Source organism: Pinus tabuliformis, chromosome 2_1 (genome assembly GCF_031772625.1).
Source record: "Pinus tabuliformis cultivar Carrire ecotype Pingquan chromosome 2_1, CPIR1, whole genome shotgun sequence".
In the NCBI taxonomy this organism is placed as follows: domain Eukaryota; kingdom Viridiplantae; phylum Streptophyta; class Pinopsida; order Pinales; family Pinaceae; genus Pinus; species Pinus tabuliformis.
The window spans coordinates 747,386,057-747,398,870 of record NC_142299.1 but is presented as its reverse complement, the minus strand read 5'-3'; the positions used below and the strand labels follow the sequence as shown (position 1 = coordinate 747,398,870).

The 12,814-nt window shown below is 40.3% G+C and overlaps 1 long non-coding RNA gene across 1 annotated transcript in view; it reads right to left on the bottom strand.

The window, feature by feature from the left end:
* Positions 1 to 3,370: 3,370 nt before the first annotated feature.
* The window catches only part of LOC149202740 (uncharacterized), a 112,514-nt gene continuing 103,070 nt past the window's right edge, over positions 3,371 to 12,814 (bottom strand). Inside the window, exon 2 of the long non-coding RNA XR_016253907.1 lies at positions 3,371 to 3,817. This is a non-coding gene — a long non-coding RNA (uncharacterized LOC149202740). The remainder of the gene's footprint in view (positions 3,818 to 12,814) is intronic.

The window sequence follows — 12,814 nt, the reverse complement described above, 5'->3', positions numbered from 1 at the left end:
TACTACTTGTGCAAAGAAAAGTCAGGCCAAAAAGCAAGCTTCTTTCGAGCAAACACAGCTTTGGCTTACAACAATATTCACAGCAAGGACAGGGTGGCCAGCGTAATTTACTATGTTACTTAGGGAAGAGACAGGATGCCTAATGTCACTATTTGGATTTGGTTCAACACTAAGTGGAAGAGGAATTGGAAGAGAACAATCATCAAAGGTGTCTATCAAAAAATGATTGGCTTAAATAAATGGAAATTCATATTAATTTCAACAAAAAATCACCTTCTAAGCACTTCAAAATAAAAATAAAAAAGCTTTTGTAATGTGCTTGTTCACACCTTGAAGACTTATCATTTGAAATATCACTTGGGATAAAAATCACAATGGTGACCTAACATGTAAATGATCATTTCATTGAGTTTCACAGTCCCTAGCTGACCCTGGTGTAGGACCTTTAATCACCACCAACAAGGCCATGGCTAGGTAATTTCCCAATTATGTGAGTAACATTGGGTGGCATAAGCCATGGTTCATGGTCATGATAGTGTGGTGATCCCTGGTTAATATGGTAACGGTTGTATTGCTTGGAAGCAAATGTGGAACCAAGGCTTCTCTCCTCTGATCAGGCTTTGATTTCATTCATTTCACCAACACTGGTGTGTTGATGATGATATTGCAGTTGTTTGAATGGCAAAATATGGTCTAAGGCTCCTGCAACCCACCCTTCATACATTCCACTCCATGGATTTGAGCTAAAAAGAGGTGACAGGTAGGTTTTGTTGGGATGAAAACGGCCATAATGCCAGGCACAATCAATATACAACCTTGCTTAGATATATCAATCCACTTTGTCTGACTTCATGAAAGGATCAACCAATGTCCAAAACTTTGCTCAGGCAGCAAATACTGATTGGTCTTGCCGTTATGGCATATGTTTGGAGACTTATCAAGATGTTATGCATAGCAGGGTACTTGCCTTGGATAATTGGCATGCAGACCTTGTGAATAATGCTAAGGTGACCTGTTTGTGTGGGATTGGTTGACATTAAACAAGCAGAGTACTCCACCATCCTAATGCATTCAATCATTAATAGTACAACATGTATGACGAAGTGACACTGGATTGATCTCCATCATCCATTGGATCTCACAGTGGGCATGCAAATTGGGGAAATGCAATTCACATTAGGTTTGGCACTTCACTGTCCCATGCTCTCTTGCTTCTCCTGCCAGTAATTTCACTCTACATGCAGCAACTTGGTGAACCCTAACTGTATGTTAAGCATTGGGACCACAACTACCTGATTTGGTATCAACTTAGTCCTGGTTATTTCTAGACGAGGCTGCTGGACTTTGGGTAACTCCTCTGACCTTTGAAGCATTATCACTTTGCTGGAGATTTTTCTATTCTTCTGAGTATTAAGGCATCTTGAGAGGTTATGGAAGTTGATCCCAGGCCAGCCCATTGAATCAAATCTCCTCCTAGCTTTGCAAAGCTGCAAAAACAACAGCTTGACCAACCCATAGCCACAGTCCAATGGTTCATCACTCTTCCATTTACAAAATCCCTGCAAATGGCAACATTGAAGGAAGAGTGTGGATCCTTCAGCTCCCTTGTAACTACTCTTGCTATTCAAACAGTGAATATTTCAGGAAATAGATTGGAGGGATACCCTACAGACAGGAATTTGCAGAGTATGATCAAGTAACAAAAGCATAAGAGAAGTGGAGGTCCAGACCTTGACTATTTTTTTTTCAAAATGTCAATTCTTCATGATTCAGTGACTCTAGCAGTCAAGAAAGCACAAATGGGATTGATTGCCATGCACAGCTTCAAAAATCTTGTATAAATTTTGGGGAAAAACAAGAGAAAGGAAGTAGCCACTAGGGTTTACTGGGTTCATTTTGTTGCAAGCCCCATGGCATCCTTAGAGGGGGATGAAAGTACCTCCCAACTCTCTTGCACATTTCTAGTAGAATCCAGAAATTCCAAACGAAAAAACCCGACCAAAAATAGAGCTACTAGGAAGCCATCCTCCGGGTTAAAAAGTTTAAGTGGATGCCTGGCCAAAATTGCAAATAATCCATGCTATGTTATAATCTCAAAGAAGATTGACAACTTCATTCAATGGATGAACAACCACATGCTCGTTTGCGAGAAGCTAAATTCAAGGAACAACAAGACACAAAAGCAGGGCAAGAGGAAATATTTTGATCACAAAAATTAAGGATAAGGTGGCTTTAGCTAGAAGATAGTAACACAATTTTCTTCAGTAATACAGTGAACAAAGGTAGCTAGAGCAAATTTGAATAAACAACAATACAATAATCATTGGCAATATATTGCTCAATAACATATAAAACCAGTGTCACAATATGAAACTTAATTCAAACAACTTTAGTTCCTCGCAGATGAGGGCTATGAACCACAACGATCCAAATCCACAGTAACAATTACCCTAACCAGTGTTCACAGACTTATAAATGAATTATGTTTCCTATGATTCTTGGCCTTTATGCTATCTAAGGTCAATTTCAAACCTGCTATAATCTCAACTTCCTTGAGCCACCACAATTCTTCTCCTACTACTAGACTACATTCCATTGGAGGATCCGAGCTGCAGAACAATTTCAGATTTCAGTAAATGTCCTCACTAGCCTGTTCAGGGCTTCTCCTCCACAGGTCGAATATAACCAGGCTCGGTGGTTGCTCTTTATTCCGTGTTTTTAGCCAGAGTCAAGAACCAAACTCCAACAGAGAAGACACTTAATGGGATCACCTACAATGAAGTTATTTAAAATTTGGATATCAAAAAGAAGAAAGGGTAGTGTTATGCTCCAGCCAGACACCATAGAGCTCCCTGTAAACTCATTGTATTTATAGTTTATGGTTCAAAAAATGGGGATAGGGTTAGGTCTAGCTCTGCATTTTTAAAGTGATGTGAATAATATAATTATGTGCCTGCACAATCACACAGAGGTCATGCTAATATGAAAGCCATCTAACCTTTATTGTGGACATCAAATCGTAGTGCTAATGCATTATTTCTAACAGAAATTAAAAAGAAAAAAAGAGTGATGAGAAATTAATAACCTGCAAACTTCAATGTAGCAAAGGTTCTTTGGTAAGAAGCTGAATAGTATAAATATCCATACACCATGGGACTTGAGAATAACACAAACTAATTAAGGCCAAATTTCATGCGGGAAAATATTGCAGATAGAGATAGTTATCAGCAAAGGCACATTTAACCTAAAACAGGGTGTCTGTCAGCTTCATCAATGCCCATTACACAGGGCTCACCAGCCGAATCAGGGAGAGAATTGGAACCCATGACTTCTCTACCAAAGTACACCCTCCTTTTTTTTCAGCAAGAAAAAATCAAACTTTGCTTAAGTATTATATCAAAGTTTACATAGTTCATGTCGACCAGCAACATTGCTCAATGTCTACAAAATTCATACTTCCACATAAATACAACTAGAACAAAATGTAAAATAGATGCATCTGCACTCTTATAAACTGGCATCTATAACCCCTGAAACAATAACCAGATATACATCCGAAGCATCATAAATAAAAGTAAAATCTGGGGAAAACAAGACAATGAAACAAAGAACCAGCCAACCATCGATCAGCGGTGAGCACAGCATATATCCCCATCCCTGAAAATTATCTCCCCTGGCCCAGCCTGTAAAATGCGTCAGTAGTCATCCTAAAGTAAATTGGTCCGAGTCCAACAAAACACCCTCTTAATTCACTTTTGATTATCCTTCAATATTTGTTGAAGCTTGCCAAAATCCCTCACATTGTCAATCAAACTACCTGCCAAAACAAAACATAAGCCATTCAAACTATGGATATAAATTTGGGGACGAATCTAATGTCTTCTCTTAATTTGTATATTTATAATTTCATTTTTTTATTTATTGTATTTTCTATGGAAGGTGGTGTAATACATTATAGCTACAGGGGTTCGTCTAGAAGAAATAATTTTCATTCTCTTCACCTGGCTTTTATTCTCGCAAGTGACATGTTGAGCTCATATCAAGTATATTGTTGTAATGGCTTCAAGCCCTTTACAAGGTATTAAGCCTTAAAGGATATCTTATCCTTGTCTACTTGAAAGTAAATTATACTTAAAAGATAGTTTAATGATGATTTAGAAAGATCATTTAAAAACAAGGTGGTAGGTGCAGGAGGGGCTATTTATAACCTAAGGGAACAATAGTTTATATCTATGAATGGTGTATTGAAGTCATCACTAACAAAATAACACAAACTTACACTTGACTGTGATAACTCAATCTAGCCACCAATTCATAAATTAAAAAATTAATTATCATTGGGGGCTCAAGCATCCTTGTAAAACACATGTTTTCAAACACTCTTCCATTTGACTTTTGTCTACCCTCCATTTTGAAAAAAGATAAGAAATACTTGTGGCACATTTGAAATAGTGCAATGGTTCCATATTCTTGAAAAGAATAACCATGTGGCCAATTCAAAAGCTAATTTGGCTACAAGTAAAAAAGGTGGGACCTTAATTATTAGTGAACGAGAGTGATCTCGCAATTAACCTCTTGTCACAATTAAAATGACTAACATAAACGATTGATTCGTATTATTGTAGTACTTGTTAGGTAGTCGTATTTTTGTTCATAGACTAAATCAGTCATTCACGTTAGTCATTTTTAGTTGTATTACATATTAGCTAGCCATAAATTTTAACGCGAGACTAAATTAGTCATTTATGTTAGTCGTTTCTAGTTGGGTCACTTGAGAATCGAGATTGCTCAATTTTTGTAGTATTTCACTTGTAAAATGTGGTGACTATTACCACTCAAACTAGCGGGGGTCCTAGGAGGGGATCCTAAAGAGCAACTACTAAGTCAAGGGGCAACAATGGAGCAATAGCACACTGTCACCTCAACTAAGGCTCCCTTCTCTTTACGGACTTTCACCGATGGGAGGAGTACCGATATGAGAGGAATCACAAGAAATTATGGATCAATGACAAGATATGGTGATTCCTAAAGCCTATTCACAAGAGAGACTCAATTAAATGGATTGCTTGCTTAAGAAGCAAGGTGATGGGCTCTCTAGGAAGGGCTAAGAGGATACTTGAGCCTAGGTTTGGAGAATATTGCTTGAAAAGAAGCTTCCTAGACCTAAGAATCCTAGTGGAGGAATGGTTTCTATGCAATCCTTGTGGAATTTGAGTTATAAAGTTGTGGGACCACAAAGAACCAAAGTGGACCCAAACTAGGTCATGGATGTGAAGTTGATCAACACTAGAAGGGCTTGACCAATTTAGGGAGGAAAATAGGATCAAAGGACAAATTCTCTTTTGGATTTTAAATGCAATGATCCAAGTAAGGACACTAACCCAAATCAACCTAGGGAAGAGATGGTCTTATGGTTAGGGCTTGCTATATCTCAGGATTCCATTGTCGGATTTGCCTCAAACCTGGAGGACCTCTAGAGAAAACCCCAATGCAATAGTGGACCAAAAATCAAGGGCTTTGGATGGCTACAAAGAAATTCACTTGATGCACTAGGTGACTTACAAGAGTTAGGCCTAGAAGGAGAAGAAAAGGCGAGAAAAATATTCTTTCATGTGAGCACCAATGGTTAGATCAGGGCCTTGCCTTTGGGAGAGATGGAATCAAGGTGATTTTATGATTTGGAGAGACTTAACCCGATCAAGGAGACCTTTAGACAACTTCGCATGCCAAATTAGGGCATGAGAGCAGCGACCAAAGGATTTTATACTTCGATCTGCAAGAATTGATGATTTATCAAGGTGTATTCAACGAAATTAAAGCTCTAGGAACATTCATTCATCATACATGGCAAACGTAATATATGTAGCACTTCAAAAGTCCAAAACTTCTACAATTTCGCATAAATTAGGGCAAATTTCAGATCTAGAGAGCGAAAATCCCATACATTATTCATGTGCCAAGATAAATGTAAAGAATAGACATGAAAAGAGCACTTACATGTACAATGAGTATATCCAATCACCAAATCAAGACAAATTTGTAGCTCCAAGACCAAGAGAACAGTATCCAAACATCAAAATTCTTCCATGAATCCAAACTCGTCCTCCAAAAGGGAATGTGAAATTCTCCAAAGAGCTACTAATCCAAACAAGTGATGATGTGAGGAATGAATGAGCCTCTCATCAATTTATATCCTCTCTAAAGAGTTTGATTTGCCTAATTAGGCCTAATTAAGCCCCAAATAATAAAATAATGTGCAATAATAACATCCCTTGGCGACAAGCCCACCAAGATCCAAAATACAAAGATAAGCCTCTCAAGAGGGCAAAATAGTAAACATAAAGAGTTGTTGGGCCATTGAGAAGGCCTAGTGGAGTCCAACGTGTGCCAAGGTGAGAGAATAGACTCCAAACATGTGAATAAGCGGTTGGCCCCTTGATATCCAAGTAAGTCACATATGGTGTCCCCAAGTGGGTGTGGGGGCACAATGACATCCTCATGGGTCTCCAAGTGAATAAATAATGCCTGTAAACCACTTGTAAGGGCTAGGATGATGACATAAGCCCTCCCTTTTGTTGTAGAATGTAACTCGGTTCGATCTTCATAATGACTTGTAATTATGAATTTATGTAATGAAGAAGACAAAGATAATAAAATGTATTTTGTAATACTTGCATCATGGGTTTCATGAGCAAGGAGTTTTTATTATAGGTCAAAGACTTCTTCTTGATGTCTTTAGGAATTTGTCTTGTCATAAATATAATTAGAGTCATGTATATGAAGTCATGTTACACTCGTGTAAAGGACAAATTATTGATAAAATTGTATGCTCCAAGACCTTGTCACTATCTCCTTGAAGACGGCCTCAAAACAAAGAATGCACAAACTCAAGTCGGCTCAAAGTGAAGACACAACTATTCATAGGTCATGTGGCTCATTCTCAGTGGAAAACCACTATATATACCCATGTGGACTTTTGCACAAATAGCTTCTGTGAAAAGAACAGTGAGAAAGAATGGGTTTTCTGGGTGTGTAAGAAGGAGACAAGTCAGCGAAGGAAGGGTCTGAGATTTGGTGCGAAACGAAGAGATATTTCAGTGAAGGAAAAGGGAAGCACAGTGCAGTAAATAAGGTCTCTTGGTTTTGGATCTAAGTCTGTAATGATAGTGCGGATTACAGTGCGTGAAAGAAGGGAAGTCTACCACAGAAAGGAGACATCTTCAGCATGAAAGAAGGCACTTACAAGTGTGTGAAATTCTTACACTCAAGGAACCCCTACTACAGCAAATCTGAATCTGCTTCACCTACTTGATTTTAATTGCATTCATCAAGTATTCATCTGAACAGTGTTACTTGGGAGCGGGAGCGGGAGCGGGGAGCGGGAGCGGAAGCGGGAGCGGGAGCGACCATTTTCAGAAGCTCCCGGTTTGGGAGCGAATCCCGGAGCGATTTTTTAAAAATATATATATTTTTTTTATTTTTTAATTTTTGATACATATATGTCAACAAAAACATGTAGAATGATGAAATAGACATAAAAAACATAAAAAAACATAAATTGATCATTGAACCATATCACATCAATCATCTAGAAATTATAATCGTCATCAACCTTAGTAAAATAATAAATTAAAATAACATTCAATTCAATAACATTTATCATCATTGATCACCAAAGTAACAAGTTGTACTTGTAAGCCAAGTTTAACCATTACAAGAAGTAATATCGAAGATATTTCTAAGTCCTAACTTCTAACTGTTAACATGATATGAAATGTTAAAAATTTATAAAATGAAACATGAATAATGAGATGAAATGAAACAACTTTAGTCTTTCACAAAGCATCATATTCATAATTCACAATCATTACCAATGAGTTATAATTGCCAAGGCCCAACTTCAAACTTCAAATTTTCATTGTCACAGTGATATAATGTTTACAAAAAATATCATAATGTCATAATGATATGAAAGAGTCAAGAGTCAAGAGTCAAGGACTCAAAACTCAACACTGAACAGTTATGAAAACTAAAGTGACAAGTCTAATAGAAACTAAAAAAGACAAGTAAACTGTAAATCTACAAGTGGCCCTTGCCACGAGAGTCTCCAGGAGTATAAGTAGGTCTTGGCGGTCTTCTAGGAGTCTCCCTCCCAGACCGACGACCAGAACTAGAGCCTCCACGCGAGGGTGTCGATGGAGGTGGCGACAGCAATGGAACAAGACTCGGGCCCCGAGAACTGCTACTGGATGGTGGAGGTGGAGGTGGCATGGCTGCTGCAGCTGCTTCAGCTTCATCCCGTACAAGCTCATCTTCTAGTTCTTCCATATGTACAATGCCATCCTCTAAATTGTCGTCCTCAGGGTGACTGTCCCAAATTTTATATGTGGGATCTTCATTGGCCCGATCACAGTAATGGCTCAACAACCTCAAATTGTAGTGCACATAAACCAAGCTTTCTGCTCGGTTTTCGTTGAGCCTGTTTCTTTTCACATTATGTATATAACTGTAGGTGCTCCAACACCTCTCTGCAGAAGAAGAATTTACAACCTGTGCAAGAACTTTCAATGCCAATTTTCGCAAAAGTCCGTCGCCGCCATATGTTTCCCACCATGTGAGAGAATCAAATTTATCTTTGTCGTCCATTGCATGGAAGTTACCATACAAACCACTGCCAGTGAAGTATCTGCCTATTTCAAGGCGCACAGCTGCACATTCCTCCCTGTCAGGCACCAACTTTTCTAATGCATCCAGATATCCTTTAGTTACCTCTCGATCTAAATGGGGTTTGGTCCTAACACCACCCCCTGCTGCAGGTTTGCCCAACCAAGAATCTGAGTAGTATTTTGGCGTAAGGATATACGCCAAGCAATGTAGTGGAAGGTTAAGCTTTTTCCACCGTTCACACACACAATCGTGAATCAGATTGTACAAGTCGGGATCTCTGTTATTAACAATGTCTTTTATTTCCCCCAACATGGTATCCATTTGCTCATACACCTCGCCAATCACCGGTTTGTCTGTATCTGCAAACCGAATCATGTTATAAATTGGCTTGGTGAAATCCAATACCTGTCTCACAGCTGTCCAAAACTGCCCATCAAGAGCGGCCTCCTCCACCGTATCAAAACCTGCAATGTCAGCTACATTTGTAGCCCTTTCCTTTAACACCTGCCAATTTGGACTTGATACCATGCTAGCTAAACCCTCTCTTACCTTCAAAAGGCGCCTGAAGGTGAGGTAATAGCTACCAAATCTAGTCCTCGCAATCTTCAGCAACTCCAATCTCGAGTGACTGCGGAAAAGGCCATGGGTATTGCTATGATTTGTAATAAATTTTATCATTTTTTTTCCTCTCTTGTACAAATCCCCAATCCATTGGTATTGTTCATTTTTGTTTTTGACAATATCATGCAACAGAAGGTTCAATGTGTGAACCAAACATCCAGACCAAAATATGTTCGGGTATCTATCCTCAATAATTGCTCCCGCTGCCTTACAATTAGGAGCATTATCAGTGATGACTTGGATGACATTGTATGGGCCAATACGCTCAATTGTTTCAAGCAATGCTTCTGCAATGTTGATAGCGGTCTTGAACTTGTCTGAGTAATCATGTGCAGCTAGAAAAATGGGACCACTTCGGGACACAGCAAGAACACTTATCAATGGCTTGCCTTTTACATTTGTCCATCCATCAGATACAATGGACACCCCATTGTCAGTCCAAGAACTTGTCATTTTATTCAAAGAATGTGATATTTTTGCTTTTTCATGATCAAGGCCAACTGTTCTTGCCTTGTCATACCCAGGGCTCTTGTATCCTTTAGGGGCATCATTTATGGCAGAAACCATTTCGTGCCAATAAGGTGAGCGTAGAACATTGAATGGTATCCCATTTGCATAGAGGAACCTGTAAATTTTTGAATCCACATCATTCCTACACCCCTCATCAAGGAAATCTGATATGCTTCTACGGCGTAAAGATGATGACCCTGAGCCTCCATGTCCATATCCACTGCCTTGGGAGGATGCTGAAGGAGTTCTTTGTGAGCTTGGTTCAAAGAAACCCCTTGATCTTTTTGCTTTGTATTGGGCGTCCTCCTCTTCCTTTATGTATTTGGCTCTATCAACTGTTGACACCCCGTTGCAAGTTCTGATTCCTATTTGTTTCTCTCCATCCCATGCCCTTTTCCCGCAAAGGTGTCTTCTCAAACGGGTGTATGAGCCTGTGAAATCAGTGTTGCAATGGGGGCAATGAAATTTAGTGGTTCCACCCCCTCTCCCTGTTTCAGGCCTCTGAACATATTTCCACAATGGAGTTTGGTCTTGTTTAGTTTTTTCACCCTCATGTTCACCCTCCACATCCTCCTCACTGGGGTTTTCACCTATTTGACTTCCTCCGGCTTCTTCATCCACCTCTTCAGGGTCAGGCCCCCTCCGTTTCCTACTCTCCACCACCATAATAACCAGAAAGGGGACCAGGAAGAGGAAAATGCCAATAAAAATGCTCAGGTCCATCGTGTTTGATGTTTGTAGGGTTTGAGTCTTGAATCTGCAAATTAATTTAGTTTATTGGGATTAATTCATTTAATTTATTAATTTAATTTAAATTAATGATCTTTAAACTCAAACAGGTAAATGAAACTAACCAAATTAACTACCTAACCAGCTAAACTAACTAAATGATTAAGTTACATACCTCTGCAAGCTTGCTCCTCGCTCCTTGGCACTTGCTCCTCGCTCCTCAGCTCTGGCTCCTTGCTCCTCAGCTCTTGCTCCAGCTCTCAATCTCTTGCTCAAGCTCTCAATCACTTGCTCAACAAAGTTGTAATGACAAGTTTTTGGCCCATTGGGCTTATAAAACAAAAAAAATTAGCTAAATTTTTTTAATTTTTCGGGTCCGGCGGAATTTTTTTCCGCCGAACCGCTCCCGGCCGGTTAAAAATCGCTCCCGGAGCGTTTTTTTAATGCCCGGGAGCGATTAGGGAGCGATCGGGGAGCGATCGCTCCCGGGCATTAAAAAACGCTCCGAGAGCTCGGGAGCGATCGCTCCCTGAAACGCTCCCTATCAGAGCAGGGAGCGTAAATTTTTTTAAGGGAGCGCGCTCCCGAAAATCGCTCCCGTCCGGGCGCGATTTTGGGAGCGCGCTCCCGACCCGCTCCCGAGCCGCTCCCGCCCGGAGCGCGCTTCGGGAGCGGGTTCGAAGGGGGGGGGGGCGCTCCCCCGCAACACTGCATCTGAATAATGAAGCAAATTACTTCTGTAGCTACATTACTTAAATTTGATTTGCATGAAACAAGGAAACTGAGCAAAGAACAAGATACATAGGACAGTTATTTTTGGACAAAATAGTTGCTAGAAAAACCGGTGCAGTAGCTATGAGGGTTTTCTATTATTAAGCAGTAGTTCTGAATACAAATGTTGGTTGCCCTCCCAGGAAGCCAGTGACAGAGAAATACAATGGCAGAAAATTTGAGTGAGTTTTACATCACTTCACTCGGCAAATTCCGACTGATCCGGCAGCAAGACTGGCTAACCCCAGCTACTTCAATGTTGGCCCTGCGTTAGCCTTTCAGGCTTTGCATCAGCCCTGCGCTGTCTCTTCAATCCACTGCGTCAACTTTCCCAGTTGTTCCGACAGTTCCAGCTTTCTGCGTGGAAGGCAAGTTTCTCCTCTGCGCTGGCCCTTCTAGCTCTGCGGCAAGGCTACATGGGCCCTTCTGCGTGGAAGGCAGGTTTCTCCTCTACGCTGGCCCTTCTAGCTCTACAGCAAGGCTGCATGGGCCCAAACTGGCCCAGCGTCAGTCCTCTTGGCTACTGCGCTGCCTACACAAGCTTCTCTCTGTCAATATTCTCAAACTATCCCTGCCCCTCTGCTGCAAGATCTCCCCAATCGATTTTCCTCCTAAGAACTTCTCACCTTGGAAAATCGATTTCCTCAATCTCTCTGTGTGTGTTTCTAAATGAACCCCAAGCCTCCTTATACTTTTCTTGTTGAGACTTCAACAGTCGAGATTAAGTTTCTAATCAACGGCTAAGATTAAAACATGACTTGATCCGCCTTCTAGATGATTCTCACCCATATTTTGATTAATACCCATTAATATTTTAATTTCCCTAAGTTTAGACTTAGGGACCCTATTAAAAATATTAATTCTTTTAATAAAATACAATCCGAATGGAATTTCACCAAACGGTTTCTGGGTTCTTTAGAACTCATGTGCCTTAGCCTCTCCACCAATTTTCAAGGATAGAGCACTTCCGATGCTACCAAAAACTAACACTCCCTCTTAGCGAGGAAAGTGCTCTAGCAACAATGTCCACCTGAATGTTGCTCTGTCCCTAAAGCACCTCCTTTCTGCACTGTTGCTGTTGCTACTTTACTGTTGCCCATGACACTACCACTACCACTGCTGCATTTGTACTACAGCTCCCTCTCAAATGTTGCATCTGCTATGCTGCTAGCACTGCCACTGCTAACACTGCATTCGTACTGCAACTCAGTTGTTGAGAGAAGCAACTGAAAAACATCCAAAATTAACTGAACTTAATTGTGTTCAACATAATACCATGAATGTTGGAATCTAACTGCTCTAGTCTCTGACCCTCTGAATCTTCTACGCTGTTGCTGACTTCTGCACTGTGCCAACTACACTGCTACCAACCTTGCTCTGCGCTGATCAGTCTATAGTCTCCAGCTACTGCATCTATCCTCCAAACAATCCACTGCATCATCTAAGACTAAGTCCATCTCACTACTGCTGAATCTTGGGCTCCCATAGCAAGGAATTGATCCAAGAGGTGGATTCC